The sequence below is a fragment of the Balaenoptera physalus genome (assembly GCF_965194825.1).
Source record: "Balaenoptera physalus genome assembly, chromosome: 14".
NCBI lineage: Eukaryota > Metazoa > Chordata > Mammalia > Artiodactyla > Balaenopteridae > Balaenoptera > Balaenoptera physalus.
The window spans coordinates 82088121-82100818 of NC_138893.1; the positions used below are offsets into that span (position 1 = coordinate 82088121).

Below are 12698 nucleotides of genomic sequence, written 5' to 3' on the forward strand. Positions count from 1 at the left end.
GACAAGAATAGCATTAAAAAAATAAAAAATTAAAAAATTTTTTAAAAAATGTATATAAAACTATAATGATTACATTGTCTATATAGAAAACTCCAAATAATCTACAAAAAAAAAGCTCCTAGGGACTTCCCTGGTGGCACAGTGGTTAAGAATCTGCCTGCCAATGCAGGGGACACGGGTTCGATCCCTGATCTGGGAAGATCCCACATGCCGTGGAGCAACTAAGCCCATGTGCCACAACTACGGATCCTGCGCTCTAGAGGCCATGAGCCACAGCTACTGAGCCCACGTGCCACAACTACTGAAGCCCGTGCACCTAGAGCCCGTGCTCCACAACAAGAGAGGCCAATGCAATGAGAAGCCCGTGCACTGCAACGAAAAGTGGCCTCTGCTCACCACAACTAGAGAAAGCCCACGCAGCAACGAGGACCCGATGCAGCCAAAAATAAATAAATAAATAAGACTGAACTTTAAAAAAAAAAGCTCCTAGAACTAATAAGTGAGTTTAACAAAGGTACAGGATACAAGGGCGATATACAAAATTTTATTGTATTTCTATATATCAGCAATGAACATTGGATTCAAAATTTTAAAAACAATACCATTTACAATAGCACCCCAAAAATGAAAGGCTTAGTTATAAATCTAACAAATATGTGCAGGATCTGTGTATTGAAAACTATAAAATATTGATGAAAGAAATCAAAGACCTAAATAAATAAAAAGATAATCCATGTTTATGGATTGGAAGAATCAAATTGGTAAGATAACATCCCCCCCCATTGATCTATACATTCAATGCAATCCCAATCAAAATCTCAGTATACTTTTTTGAATCATTACTGACCAGCTGATTCTAAAATGTACGAGACAAGGGCAAAGGATCTAGAATGACAATTTTGAAAAGGAAGAAAAATGTTGAAGGAATTAAACTACCTAAATTCAAGGCTTAAAAAAGTATGGTAGGGCTTCCCTGGTGGCACAGTGGTTGAGAATCTGCCTGCCAATGCAGGGGACACGGGTTCGAGCCCTGGTCTGGGAAGATCCCACATGCCGCGGAGCAACTAGGCCCGTGAACCACAATTACTGAGCCTGCGCATCTGGAGCCTGTGCTCCGCAACAAGAGAGGCCGTGATAATGAGAGGCCTGCGCACCGCGATGAAGAGTGGCCCCCACTTGCCGCAACTAGAGAAAGCCCTCGCACAGAAACGAAGACCCAACACAGCCAAAAATAAATAAATAAATAAAAATAAATAAACCCAAAGTTAAAAAAAAAAAAGTATGGTAATCAAGATAGTGTGGCATTAGCAAAAAAGACAGACATATAGATCAGTGGAACAAAACAATCAAGATACACTCAACTGATTTTTTTTAATTTATTTATTTTTGGCTGCATTGGGTCTTCATTGCTGCATGTGGGCTTTCTCTAGTTGCGGTGAGTGGGGGATACTCTTCACTGGGGTGCGCAGTCTTCTCATTGTGGTGGCTTCTCTTGTTGCAGAGCATGGGCTCTAGGCGCACGGGCTTCAGTAGTTGCAGCTCGTGGGCTCCAGAGCACAGGCTCAGTAGTTGTGGCACATGGGCTTAGCTGCTCCGCGGCATGGGGGACCTTCCCAGACCAAGGCTCGAACCCGTGTCCCCTGCATTGGCAGGCAGATTCTTAACCACTGCGCCACCAGGGAAGCCCTCAACTGATTTTTAACAAGGGTCAAAGGCAATTCAATGGAGAAAGGATAGTTATTTCGATAAGTGGTGCTGGACTAATTAGATGTCCATATGCAAAAAAAAAAAAAGAAAAAAAGAACCTCAACCCATGCCTCACACCTTATATAAAAATTAACTCAACCACTCCTAAGTATATACACAAGATAACTGAAAGTAGGTGTTCACACACAAACTTGTACATGAATGTTCATAGCAGCATTATTCATAATAGCCAAAACAATCCAAATGTCCACTGAATTGATGAATGGATAAATAATATGTATGTATTTATACAATGGAACATTATTCAGCAATAAAAAGGAATGAAATACCAATACATGCTACAAAATGGATGAAACTTGAGAACAATATGCTAAGTGAAAGAATCTATAGAGGCAAAAAGTAGATTAGTGGTTGCCTAAGGCTGGGGGAGGGGCAAGGGGCAGTGATTGCTAATGAGTTCTGGGGTTTCTTTTTCAGATGATGAAATGCTCTGGAATTAGATAGTGGTGATGGCTGCATAACCTTGTGAATATACTAAAAACCAATGAATTGTACACTTTCACTGGGTGAATTTTATGGTATGTGAATTATATCTCAATAAAATAAAATGTTTTTAAAAATTAACTCAAAATGGATCATAAACCTAAATGTATAATGTGAAACTACAAAACTTCTAGTAGAAATACATGAGAAAATCTGCATGACCTTACATTAGGTAAAGAATTTCTAGACACTGAAAGCACAAGCCACAAAAGCATGATCCATGAAAGAAAAATGATAATTTGAACTTTATCAAAATTAAAAATTCTTGCTTTGCAAAAGACACTGATAAGGGAATTCAAAAGCAAGCCACGGACTGGAAGAAAATATTTGCAAATCATATTTCTGACAAAGACTTGTATACAGACCATATAAATAACTCTAAAAGCTGAACAATAAAAAAAAAACAAGCAACCCAATATCTAACTTGCCAAAAGTTCCAAACACACACTTCACCAGAGAAGATATATGAGTGGCAAATAAGCACATTAAAACGTGCTCAGCATAATTAGTCATTAGGGATAACCAAATTAAAACTACCATGAGATACTACTACATACCTACTAGAACAGCTAAAACTAAAAAGACTGACTGATAATACCAAGTAGTGATGAGGATGTGGAGTAACGGGAAGCCTCAAATGTTGCTGATGGAGATGCAAATTGTTTGAAAAACAATTTGGCAGTTTCTTAAAAAATTAAACATACACATAACCACATGACCCAGCAATCCTACTACTAGGTATTTATCCAAGAGAAATAAAAATATATGCTTATGATAAATTAATGTTTATAGGAGCTTTTTTCATAATTGCCCAAAACTGGAAGCCACTCAGATGTCTTTCAACTAGCAAATGGATAAACAAAGTATATTACAATTATACAATAGAATACTACTCAGCAATAAAAAGAAACAATCTATTGATTCACACAATAACATGTGTGAATCCTATATGTATATTGCTAAGTGAAAGAAGTCAGACCCAGAAGGCTACATATATCTCTAGGGGTTGGAGTTGGGAACAGAGTTGACTATAAGGGGACAGCACAAAGGAATTTAGGGATGATAGACTGTCCTATATCAAGAGTTTTTGGTGGTGGCTCTGTGCCACTCTGAGAGTCACCAAATGACTCGGTGCATTTGACAAAACCCATAAAACAATACAAAACAAAAAATAAAGTTTACTATATTTAAACTTTTAAAAAAATCAACCAAGATATGGAGAGAACCCCAAATGAAATGCAAACTGTTAACTGTAACAAATGAAAAAATGAATATTGTTTCTACAGAAAAATAATATCATGTAAGGTGTAAAATATACGTAGAATTAAAACATATGAAAATAATAGCATAAAAACTGGAGGTGGGAAATGGAATTAAAGTATCCTAAAGTCCTTGAATGATATGAAAAGTGCTAAAAGTACTATTTTATATTAGACTTTAATAAGTCAAAGATATATGTTGAATGCTCTAAGGTAACTACTAAAAATAATAATAAAAGAATTTATAATTAACAAGATAATAGAGGGAAGAAATGGAATAATAAACATATTTGTTTAATCGAAAAGAAGTCAAGAAGTGAGAGAAAAAAAGGAATATAGAATATGTGGGATAAATACTGAATAAATAAAATGGTAGATGTAAACCCAAATATATTTGTAGTTATATTAAATGTAAGTGAACAAGATACTCCAATTAAAAGACAAAAATTGTAATATTATATTACATAAAAACAATTGCATATGTTGTTTACAAGAGACATCCTTTAAAAATAAAGATACAGAAAAATTTTTAAGTAAAAGAATGGGGGCGGGTGGCTTCCCTGGTGGCGCAGTGGTTGAGAATCTGCCTGCCAATGCAGGAGACACGGGTTCGAGCCCTGGTCTGGGAAGATCCCACATGCCGCGGAGCGACTGGGCCCGTGAGCCACAGTTGCTGAGCCTGCGTGTCTGGAGCCTGTGCTCCGCAACAAGAGAGGCCGCGATAGTGAGAGGCCCGTGCACCGCGATGAGGAGTGGCCCCCACTCGCCGCAACTGGAGAAAGCCCTCGCACAGAAACGAAGACCCAACACAGCCATAAATAAATAAATAAATAAATAAATAAATAAATAAATAAATAAATAAAAGAATAAGGGGGAGTTCTTTGCAAATAGTAACAAAAAGAGAGATGGTGTCACTATACTAAAATCAGACAAAATAGATTTTAAAGCAAAAAGCATAACAAGAAATTAAGAGAGAGACTTCATAGTGATTAAAAGCACAATCAACCAAGAGGATTGAATAATTCTAAATGTATATGCATGAAATAATATAGTCTCAAAATATATAAAACAGAAATTGACAGACCTAAAAGGAGAAATAGACACTTCCCAATCATAATGGATTATTTTAACATATCTCCCTTAGTATTTGATAGAATATACCAGTAATGATAGTTTTTTTTTCTATTTTATTTTATTTTTTTTTAATTGAAGTATAGTTGATTTACAATGTTGCATTGTGTTAGTTTCTGGTGTACAGTTTTATATATATATATATATATATATATATATATACATACATATTCTTTTTCATATTCTTTTCCATTATGATTTATTACAGGATATTGAATGTAGTTCCCTGTGCTATACAGTAGGACATTGTTATCTATTTTATATATAGTAGTTTGTATCTGCTGATCCCAAACTCCTAATTTATCCCCACTCCCACCCCCTTTCCCCTTTAGTAACCATAAATTTGTTTTCTATGTCACTTCACATCTTTTAAGCAGGGTTGTATTTCAACCATTAGAAAATCTTAAAAGCTCAAACAAAACAAATCTCTTAAGCTCACCGGCTTTTCAAAAAAAGATGCCCACTGTTCAAAGACTCAAATCTCTCATGATACCAGCTTAGAATTATTTCCTTTTATCAGAAGTCAAGATGTAGTGAACACCTGTGTGCATGGAAATGCATACCAGAAGGAACCTTTAAGCCTCTAAGGTTATAATATGTGACTTCTTCCCCCAAATCCTCTTATTCCCTTCATGCCTCTTTTATGCCCTTCATCCTCCTCCTCTCCTCCTCCCTGTTTGGCCTCACATTCTACTTTCTGGTCCATCTCTAAATTCACTGTCTGCCATCAGATACTCAGCCTGCAGTCCTCTCTACTGGCAGAAGCGTAGGGCAGCACTGAGGAAAGAGTCTTGCAAATCTCAACTCAAGGTCTCAAAAATGAGTGCTCAAATGGCTCTCCCTGGATTCCTCTGCCAAGATAAGTCCAAACAGGAGCTGCTTTGCTACACAACCATTAGAACTCTCATTCAAGTCTAAGTGACTCCACGATCCCCTCCTCCACACCTGCCCCCTCTCTCTGGCTAGCAATACAAGTAACATGTTAACAATTGAATTCCACATCTTCCCTCCCACTTGCCTATTTTGCTTTGTAGAAGTATCTTTCTTCCAGAGCCCTGAGCCAGAATCCCACTCTTTTTGATTTCTCACTCCTCTACTCAATAGCTCCCCACTCCTTTGACAACTATCTAGTCAATGCCAAAATCATTTTCCTTCAAAAATATATCCCATATCTCTTCCTTCATATTTTTTTCCTATCCTAATTTGGCATGCTCCCGTCAGATTCATCTCCTTTGGTATTCATACTCCACTGCTTAGAAATCCTCAATGACTTCCAAATGCCTGATTATTCTCTATTTCCCAGTGAATCACTTGATTATCAGGTCCTCCAGAGACTAATTCAGTAGAAGGAGAACCATCCTGTTTACAAATCCACTGTGTGCAATTGACGAGCAGTGTGACCATTCAGGTTGGTAATAACAACACTTTTCTGAGGGTCATAGAGCACCACGGAACAGGACGTGCCGAAGGCCAGAAGTCCTCCGGGCCCGGAGCTCCAGCTCAGGGCTCCCTGCACCCGGTTCGGGCAGCAAAACGCGTGAGCGGTCTCCAGCACTGGTGCCACCATGTTGCTGCCTGGTCAGCGGCCGAAACCTGGGCACGCACTTACGCCCTCGGAGCAGAACTGCTCGCCCGCCGCGTCTCCCGCTGGCCGATATAGATTTTTCAATGAAGAATATTTTATTCTTCGAAGTATCACAGTTGACACACATATAGATGATTAAGAGAGTCCAGGTTTTTTTTAATTAAACTCTTTGTTTTTATGTAATACAGAGTGATCCTGTATACCCTTTACCCAGTTTCTCTGAATAGTAACATCTTGCAAAACGGTACCATGATACCATAAGCAGGATATTCACATAGATACAGTCAAGATACAGAACATTTTCATTCCTTATGTTATCCTTTCATAGCCATACCCACTTCGCTCATGCTCCAACCCCCACCTTAGCCCCTGGTAATCTGTTCTCCATTCTGTAATTTTCTCATTCCGAGAACAGGATATAGATGGAATCATTCAGTATGGAACCCTATGGGGTTGGCTTTCTTTCACTTAGCATAATTCTCTGGAGATTCATCCAGATTGTTGTGTGTACCCATAGCTTGTTCCTTTTAATCATCGGGTAGTATTCCATGGTGTGGATATATCACAGTTTAACCCTTCACCCATTGAAGGACATCTGCGTTGTTTCCTCTTGTTGCCTGTTATACATAAAGTGCTATAAAACATTCATGTAAAGGTTTTTGTGTGAACATAAGTTTTCATTTCTTATTTACCAAACGGTTTTCCAATCTGCAAGCCATTTATTTCCTTTTCTGGCCTTATTGCACTGGCTAGAACTTCCAGCACTACACTGAACAAGAGTGGTTACAGCAAACATTTTTACCTTGTCAACTTAAGGGGGAAAGATTAGGTCTTTTATCATTAACTATAATGTTAGTTGTAGATTTTTTATAGATTCTTTTTATCAAGTTGAGGAAGTTCTCCTCTATTCCTATTTTTCTGAGAGTTTCTTTTCTTTTTTTTTAAGCATTTTGTGAGAATTTATTTATTTATTTATTTATTTGGTTGCACCAGGTCTTAGTTGCGGCAGGCGGGCTCCTTAGTTGTGGCCCGCCAGCTCCTTAATTGTAGCATGTGGGCTCCTTGGTTGTGGCATGTGAACTCTTAGTTGCTGCATGCACGTGGAATCTAGTTCCCTGACCAGGGATCAAACCCAGGCCCCCTGCCTTAGGAGCGTGGAGTCTTATCAATTGCACCATGAGGGAAGTTCCCTTTCTGAGAGTTTCAAAACCATGAATGGGTGTTGAATTTTGTCAAAGCTTTTTATGCATCAATAGATATAATAATGTGATTTTTTTCTTTAGCTTGTTAATATGGTAGATTACATTAATAGAATTTTGAATATTGATCCAGCTTTGCATCCCTGCAATAAACTCCACTTAGTCATGGTGTATAATTCTTTTGATATATTGCTGAATTCTATTTGCTAATTTTTTAAAGGATTTTTTAATCTATATTCATGAGGGTTATTGGTCTATAGTTTTCTTTTTTTGTATGAACATAGCTGATTTCGGGTAACAAGGTAATATTATCCTCATGAAATGAATTTGGAAGTGTGCCCTCCTCTTCAATTTTCTACAAAAGACTGTATAGAACTAGTGTTAATTCTTCTTTAAACATTTTGTGGAATTCTCCTGTAAAACCATCTGGGCCTGGAGATTTCTTATTTGGGAGTTTTTTAAATTATGAATTCAATGTCCTTAATATAGGATACTATATATCTGTCTATTTCATATTGGGTGAATTGTGGTAGTTGGTGTTGAAATTGGTCCATTGCATCTAAGTCACTCCTGCTTAATTAATACTTGCATGATATGTCATTTTCCAGTCTTTTGCTTTCAATCTGGCTGTATCATTATATTTGAAGGTAATTTCTTTGTAGACAGTGTATAAGTTGGGCCATGTTTTTTAATCCTGCTGCCATCTCTGTCTTTTAATTATTGTATTTAGATAATCTATATTTAGTGTAATTTCTGATATGCTAAGGCTTAAGTCTATTTTTTTTCTGTTTTTTCTTTGTTTTGCCTTTCTCTTTTCTTTTCATCAAGTAGATTATTTAACTTTTTAAAAATTCCATTTTGATTTATGTATAGTGTTTTTGAGTGTATCTCTTTGTATAGCTTTTTTTAGTGGTTGCTGTAGGTATTACTTTATACATACATAACTTGTCACAGTCTGTTTATGTCATTTTACCAGTTCAAGTGAAGAATAGAGGCCTTATCTCCCTTTGTGTTCCTTTACTCTCTCCCATTTATAATATAATTATTCTAAACATTTCTTATATATACATTTAGAACTGCTAAGATATTATATAATTTGCTTGAATCATCAAACATTATATTAGAAAATTTAAGAAGAGCATGTCTATTATATTTACCCATATTTTTGCTTATTGTGCTATTTCTTCCTGATGTTCTAAAGTTCCTCACTTTATCATTTCCTTTCTGTTTAGAGAACTTCCTTTTGCCTTTCTTTTAGGATAGTTCTGCTGGCAACAAATTACTTTACTTTTCCTTAATCAGAGAATGTCTTCATTTCTTCTCCACTCCTGAAGGATATGTTTGCTGGGTATAGGACTCTGAATTGACAGTTTTTTACTTGCAGCACTTAAATGTATTATGCCACTCCCCTCTGGCCCCTATGGTTTCTGACAAGAAACAAACGGTAATTCAAATTGTTTTCCCCTCTAGGTAAAGTGTCATTTTTATCTGCCTGCTTCCAAGAATTTTTCTTTACTTTTAGATTTTAGTAGTTTAATTATGATGCATCTTAGGATAGAAATCTTTGAGTTTATTCTGTAATGGGTTCACCCAGCTTCTTGAATTAGGTTTATGTCTTTTGACAAATTTGGAAAGGTTTCCACCACTACTTCTTTTCATACTTTTTCAGCCCCACCCTCTTTCTCCTCTCCTTCCTGGACTCTGACACCCAAATGTTAGATATTTTGTTATAGTCCTACATGTTTCTGAAGCTCTGTTCTTCCTTCCTCCCTCCCTTCCTCCCTCCCTCCCTCCCTCCCTTCCTTCCTTTCTTCCTTCCCTCCTTTCTTTCTCTTGCTCTCACTCTTATTCAGATTGGGTAATTTCTATAGTTTTAGTTTCTGGTTCACTGATTCTTTGCTCTGCCTTCCATTCCAGTGTTGACCCCATTCCCTGAGCTTTTAATTTTGGTTACTGTAATCTTTAGCTCTAATATCTCCATTTTTACCTTCCATTTCTTTATTGAGTCTTTCTATTTTTTTTGTTTGTTGCAAATACATTTGTAATTGCTTGTTGAAGCATTTTTATCATGGTTACTTTAAAACTCGTCAGATAATTTTAGCATCTCTGTCTCTTTTACACTGTGAGTACAATGAGAGTTTAAGCAGAATCCTTCACCCATGGAGATTCCTTCTGGATATTTGTGATTTTTTTCCTCCAATGTTTTCCAGCTGCTACATGCACACCCAATTTAACATTAAATTTTTTGCTACTTGTCTTTATCAAGTGTTTCTAAAACATTCAATTTAGTTAATATAAAAAAATTATTTTTATAGTCACATTTTATTAGTTTATATTTAAATAAATAAGGTAATTAAAATTCAAGTAAAACTGACCTAAACAGGCTTAGGAACACATACAACTAATTTGTAGTAAGCAGACAACACAACTGGTGGACATGTTGGAGAGTAGCATACAAGTGTTTATCGTATTGAGGGCATAAGTCCATATGTTTTACAGAGGAAATAAAGAAATATTTAAATGGATGTCAATTAGCAGAAACAAAAACAAAACCAAGCCAAACAAGCAAGCAAACAGAACATTTCACACTCTGGAATTCTACCAAAGGCATACAACAACTAAGAAAAATTTATTTATTAAAACTACCAAGCTTTTGGTAAGAACACCATGAGTCTATGGCTGCTCACACCCCATTCCCCTTCCCTCAGCTTTGTCAATGCCATGAAAACCAGTAGCTTCACCACTGATGCTGGAGGGGGCACACTTTATTTGGAGCACTGTCAGTTGAAGAGACAATCTCAGTGGCTAGCAAACAGGGAGGAGCATCCTCTCCATTAATCTGAGGTTTTAGGCTTGGTTCTGACAAGCAAAGAACTGGTGGACTAGCCAGGAATTTATCAAGAAGTTGCAGGTGGTAAGACAGCCATCAGGGGCTTGATGAGCTTCCCACATACCCTGGGATGACCAGAGACTGTGTGCATGTATAGCAGAGACCAAAGAGGGCCAGAGATGCCCACACATCCTTGGCCAACAGAGACTGTGCACACATGCAAAGATGTGAGGCAATATTAAGGGTACCAACAAATCTGTAACTGTTATCTTAGAAAGAAAGTAGAAAGTGAAAGGGGTATAAAAATTATTTAAAGATATAATGACCAAAACCTTCCTAAATGTAATAAAAATATTAATCTGCATATCCAAGAAGCTCAATAAATCCTAAGTAGCATCAATACAAAGAGTTTCACAGCTGGATCCACACAGTCGAATTGTTGAAAGCCTAAGACAAAATTTTCAAGGCAGCAAGCAAAAAACAACTCATCCCATACAAGAGAACAACAACACAATTTTTTTTTTTTTTGCCATGCCGTGTGGCTTGTGGGGTCTTATTTCCCAGACCAGGGATCAAATGCAGGTCCTCAGAAGTGAGAGAGTGGAGTCTTAACCACTGTACTGCCAGGGAATTACAACCAACAATACAATTAACAGCTGATTTCTCATCAGAAACAATGAAGGTTAGAAAGCAATGGATTGACATATTCAAAATACTAGAAGAAAAGAAAAATGTTCAATCAAGAATTCTGGGGCTTCCCTGGTGGCGCAGTGGTTGAGAGTCTGCCTGCCAATGCAGGGGACACGGGTTCGAGCCCTGATCTGGGAAGATCCCACATGCCGCGGAGAAACTGGGCCCGTGAGCCACAACTGCTGAGCCTGCGTGTCTGGAGCCTGTGCTCCGCAACAAGAGAGGCTGCGATAGTGAGAGGCCTGTGCACCGCGATGAAGAGTGGCCCCCACTCGCCGCAACTAGAGAAAGCCCTCGCACAGAAACGAAGACCCAACACAGCCAAAAATTAATTAATTAATTAATTAATTTTTTTAAAAAAACCCCTTTACATAATTTAGGACTCGGCAAAGAGAAGGAATTTGTATAAAAAAAAAAAAAAGAAAAGAATTCCGTATCCAGGGACTTCTCTGGTGATACAGTGGTTAAGAATCCGCCTGCTAATGCAGGGCACATGGGTTCGAGCTCTGGTCCAGGAAGATCCCACATGCCACAGAGCAACTAAGCCCGTGTGCCACAACTACTGAGCCTGCACTCTAGAGCCTATGAGCCACAACTACTGAGTCTGCATGCCACAACTACTGAAGCCCATGCACCTAGAGCCCATGCTCTGCAACAAGAGAAGCCACCACAGTGAGAAGCCATGCACTGCAACAAAGAGTAGCCCCCGCTTGCCGCAACTAGAGGAAGCCCACACACAGCAATGAAGACCCAATGCAGCCAAAAATAAAATAAATAAATAAATTTATTAAAAAAATAAATTCCATATCCAGCTAAAATAATCCTTCAAATGTAAAGGTAAAATAAAAACATTCCCAGATAAACAGACTTAGAATATTTGTTGCTACCATGCCTGTCTTCAAGAAATACTAAGTGAAGTCCTCCAGACTAAAAGAAGGTGACCCCAATTGATAACTCAAATCCACAAAAAGGAATGAAGAGTGCCAAAAAAGATAAATGTGTGAGTAAATATAAAAGACTCTGTATATATTTTTTCTCATTTCTTTTCCTAACTTCTTTAACAAAACACAAGATTGTAATAATAAATAATTATAACTCAGTATTGTTGAATTTATAACACACATAGATGTAATATATATAACAATAATAGCACAAAGGAGAGGAGAATGAAAGGAGATGTATTAGAACAAAGTTTCTATATTTTACCAGAATTAAGGTAGTAATATTCTGAAATGGATTGAAATAAGATAAAATGCATATTATAATATCTAGAGCAACCACTGAGGAAATAACTTAAGCAATACAGTAAGAAAACAAGAGAAAAATTAAAATATTTATTGTTTAACTAAATATATAATTATTTAACATAAAATAGGGCAGTAAAGGAGGAACAGTAAAAAAAAAAAAAAAGACATGAAACAGGTAGAAAACAGAAGAATGGCAGGTGTAAATCCAGCCATATCAATAATTAAATTAGAAGGGAATGAACTAAAAACCCCATTCAAAAGGCAGAGATTGTCAAACTGGATTAAAAAAAGCCAGACCAAACCAGGTGCAGTCAACAAGACCATAGATTCAAAGACATAAATATGTTGAAGTAAAAAGATAGAAAAACATATTTCAGGCAAATACTAATCATAAAAGAGCTGGAGTGGCTATATTAATATGAGACAAGATAGACTTTAAGACAAGAACTATCAATAGAGATAAAGTGGGGAAATTTTATTATGATAAAAGAGTTAATATATCAGGAA

General features: G+C 37.0%; 1 long non-coding RNA gene across 1 annotated transcript; it reads left to right on the forward strand.

Annotated features, from left to right (window-relative positions):
* The first annotated feature begins 1279 nt into the window (after positions 1-1279).
* Positions 1280-9976, forward strand: LOC309643226. Its single transcript, XR_014253637.1, has 2 exons — positions 1280-4060; positions 4387-9976. It is a non-coding gene; the product is annotated as an uncharacterized lncRNA (long non-coding RNA).
* Positions 9977-12698: the final 2722 nt, after the last annotated feature.